Raw genomic sequence first — 4,325 nt, forward strand, 5'->3', positions numbered from 1 at the left:
GACAATACTTAGAAGTTAGTGAAAGAGCTACAAGACGTTCTTGAGGAAGACCAAGAAGACCCGAATAGAGGAAGATGTGTGCCACGTCCGTGGGCCTGGGAGTAAACTGTGTCAGGTCTCTGCAAACAGATCTACAGATCGCACATGATCCCAGTGAAAATCGCAGCTGAGTTTTTGACTTTCTTCATGAGGGACAACGTGGTTAGGACACAAGCCAGCAGGTGGTCAAGCCTCACCTCCGGCAGGGTGTGGGGAAGCATGAAGGGAAGGAGGTGCACCCAGGAACACCCACTCCAGTCCTAGAGACCCAGACCCACTCCGGTGACTCCAACAGGTAGGGGTGACAAGAGATGGAGAGTGGCCAGAGGGAGGACCTGTGGGATGGGGCAGGTGCAGAACCCCCATCCACTCAGAAATCTCTCAGATCTCATTTGTCTTCCTCTTGAAGGACGTCTAAAAGGTCACGTGCCAATTTCTTCCAGTTGGCTTCTGGTCTCTCGCTATGTACCCCCAGGACGCAGGGCCCCGGGAACCTGTCCGGGAGGTTCTCAGGGGCCTGGCTCTGAACGCAGGAGCTTCCGGGGCTTCTTGGGCTGCAGGAGCCGGCACCTTCCGCGGGAGGAGATGTGATCCATGTGCCCAGGGAGGAGGATGAGCGCTTGTGTGAGCGCCTGGAAGAGGGGAATTAGTCCACTGCTGCTCACAAAACCAATGCTGCACGTGTCGCAGGTCTCTCACTCTCTTTCAGGCCGAGGCGGAAGGCCAGGACCAGCAGGGTCAAGCGGTCTGGAAAGGGGTCCTTCAGGAAGTGGTCCTCCAGCATCGTCGTCTGCTCCTTTGTGAAGAACAAAATACTCCACTTGGACGCGAATGGCTCCAATAGCTCATGAAGCTTTTTCATCTCCTCCTTGGGATCCAAGCCACGGAGACATCCTGTCGACTCACACTCGGCCATGACATCTCTTTCCAGCTCATCCAGCGCAGTCAACAAATCCATGGCAGCAGAGGCTCGGTTCAGAGGAGTGGGATAGCCGAGTTTTTTAAAAGTAGAAAGTTGCAATGGATTCTATAGTAACCAAAACATTTTGGAAAAACCAGAGTCAGAGACTTTCCTGGTTTATGACTCAGAAAAGCTGTGGCAATCGTGGTACTGGTGTAACAGCCTCGTTTCCTCCTCGGCCAAGCTGCCACAGCAGTTCGGCACAGGAGGGAAGTCGCCAGCAGGCTGCTGGGACTAGGTGGACCGTCTTGACACCGCCTCCAAGACCCACAGAACAATTCAAGGTGGATCAGAAAACCAGCCGCGCCTCCAAGCCGTCTCGGCAGCCAGCCTCCAGACAGATGGGTCGTACGGAAAGCACCAACTACGGGAAAGAAAAATGAGGCACTTAACTTCACAAGAGTAAAACTTTTGCCCATCAAAATCTGCTCATTAAGAAAATGAGTAGGTGGGCTGGGTGTGGCTCAGTGCCCAGCTCTGCAAAACCAAAAAAGAAAACAGACAGGTTAAGCAGGCAGGCTGCAGAGTGGGACGGAAGACCTGAGTACGTATGTCCGGAGCAACTTGTATCTGTAACATCTGAAGAAACCTCACAACTCAGAATAGCCACCACCCGTCAAAAGCCAGCCAACGACTGGAGAATCTTCTGAAAGGCAGATGCAGCTGGGCCGGGCTGGGCTCAGTGGCAGAGCGCTTGCCTGGCCTGTATGAGGCCCTGGGTTCGATTCCCAGCACTGCATAGGAATAAATAAAATAAAGGTCGACTGACAACTAAAAAATAAATATAAATAAATATACAGATGCAGAGACACCGTGACCCCACCAGGAGGTGGTCAGCCTGGGCGGTCCTCAGCAGTCCTCCAGTGGACCCAGCCGGACCACTCACACTCAGCCAGGCCTACCATTTAGAAAGCGGGAGGAACTGTGGTGCAGTGCACGGGGCGTGGTCAGTGCCTTGTCTGCCGTGAGTGCTCCTGGCCAGATGTGACCTCGCTGGGGTCATCGCAGGGCTGGGGCAGCTCCAGAGCACGGCATCTGGCATCGCTTACGAACAGCTTTCGATTCAGGGGACTCTGCGGGGGGACCTCCAGCCAGGACTTTCCTAAGAAGAGATTTCGTCTCTTGGCTGAGTCACGTGTGGTCAGCATGAGCTCGCTGGGTCATGGCCGGAGACCAGCAGGGCCAGCAGGACACCAGGAGGCGATGGGAGCCTCAGGCCCCTGGTTTCCGGCGAACCTGCTGTTCTCTTAGGCCTTCAGGCACGTGCCTTGGCCTGAAGTCCGTCGGCTCCACGTGACTTGAGGCCGGATGGGTATCGCTGGGCTTTAAGCAACGATGAGGCAGCCGTTCACTCGGCAGAGGCCTGGCCCAGCGGAGACGGCCCTTCGCCCCGAGCTGAGCAGCCACTGGCCCCCAGCACCAGAGCCCCCTGGGGGCTCCTGGGGGCTCTGGAGTGCGGTCACCCAGAAGCCAAGGACTGGGTGGCTCTCAGAAACACACAGGAGGCAGCCAGAAGAGCCACCGTCCGCTGCAGCGCCAGTGGCACCTCCAGCCAGGGTGACCAGGCCTGCGAGGGGTCGCCCAAGGAGAGGAGACAAGCTGCCCTCGTCCTGGCCGCTGCCCGGCCCCAGGCCCAGGAATGTGGAGCCCAGTGGTTGTGCTCTGGTTGCTTACGGCCCAGACCCCAGCCCCAGCCACCAGCACACTGAGCCGAGCAGGGGCCACGGTGCCATCAGGTCAGGGTGGCCTGTGGGGCCAGCAGCCCTCAGAGCTAGGGGTCATTTGTTCCAGAACTCACAGCTGCCAGTGACCGTCTGGGCTCAGCCCCACCTGCCCCACTCAAAGGCGTCCAGGTTTGAGTAAGTACGCCGTGCTCCACCACACGGCCCGGTCAGCAGAGGACGAAGGCTCCGGCCATGGCAAGGCCTGGGCTGCTCTTCCTCAGTAGTGGACAGGGCCACGCTCCTGGGGGACGGTGGGACAGGGACAAGCACCGAGCCAGCGTCGGGCCTGGGTTCTTGCCCTGGCTCAGTGCCCCCTCCTCTCCCTCCCCTGGCTGTGAGTTCAGCAGACTGTGGGGTGGAGGCTCAGGCCCTGGGACACAGGTGGGGATCCTGGTGGGGAGGAGGGTACCCCTGGGACAGTAGACATTACTCAGAGGTGGCGGAAGCCCCAGCCCCCAGCCCCAGCCCGTTTAGCCCCTGAGCCATTTCCTTAGGCCCCTGTTATATGCAGGTCAGGCCAAAGGCCACAGTGGCATCAGTGGGCGCCCGCTCACAGGCAGGTGGGTGTCGGGACCTGGAGCACTCCTGAGTCGTGCCCACGACCTAATGCTGACGGCGCCCGGGAGCCTCAGCCAGGACCTGATTGTCGCCTCTCGGGCCTACAACAGGGCGCGACACCAGACCTGGGAGGTGGAGACCCAGGACCAGGAAGAGGAACGGCCCAGCCAGCCTCCCTCATCAGCTGAGCCTCCGCCAAGCGCGAGGGCCAGCGGGACTGAGAGCAGAGGCGGGCAGAAAAGGACTGCACCCGTCTCCAGCAGAGTTTGGAGAAGACGAGCCAGACGGCAGGGCTGGGAGGACCCTTGTTGAGACTCTGGGGGGTCCTCCCAGTGGCCAAAGTGCAGGTCTGTGAGGCTAACAACTGATTCACTGTTTATTCACTAAAACTTCTGGGGGGCACATAACTGGCACTTGAGCCTCGGGGCACTCTACCACTGAACCACACCCCCAACCCTTTTTACGTTTTATTCTGAGAAAGGGTCTGGCTAAGTTGCTGAGGCTGGCCTGGAACTGGGGATCCTCCTGCCTCAGCCTCCCAGGGCTGGGGCGACAGGTGTGGGCCCCACGCTGCTTGTTTACTAAGGATCTAAAAGCAGCTCTGTGCTCTCCAACGTGTTGTGACGACTAGTGTGACCTGGTCCGTGGGGTCTCACGTATCTGAAGGCCAACAGGAGATGTGGACGGAGGGCACTGGGCCTCCGCCTTGCACAGGAGGTCATGTGCCTGTCACCTTCTGTCTGTCTCCATGTCCCCCGCGCTTTGCGACCTCCGGGGCCACCGAGGAAGGCCTGTGCTCTCTAGGAGCAGTGTCTGTGGGCTGTGGCTCTGCGTGTCCACGGGGTGGTCAGTGAGGATGGCCTTGGCACCCACACAGCCACATCAGAGTGGGACCACCACAGACCAGCTTCAGTGCCTGCAGGGAGGAGGTGACCCCAGTTAAGCCAAGGACACGCGGTCCAGCTCTCAGGAGTCCCCAGGGTCAGCGGGGAGAAGGCCCCAACCCCGGAGCCTGGGTGGCCAAGTCACCTGCCCCAGGCCCC

The sequence above is a fragment of the Ictidomys tridecemlineatus genome, chromosome 3 (genome assembly GCF_052094955.1).
Source record: "Ictidomys tridecemlineatus isolate mIctTri1 chromosome 3, mIctTri1.hap1, whole genome shotgun sequence".
NCBI classification, from domain to species: domain Eukaryota; kingdom Metazoa; phylum Chordata; class Mammalia; order Rodentia; family Sciuridae; genus Ictidomys; species Ictidomys tridecemlineatus.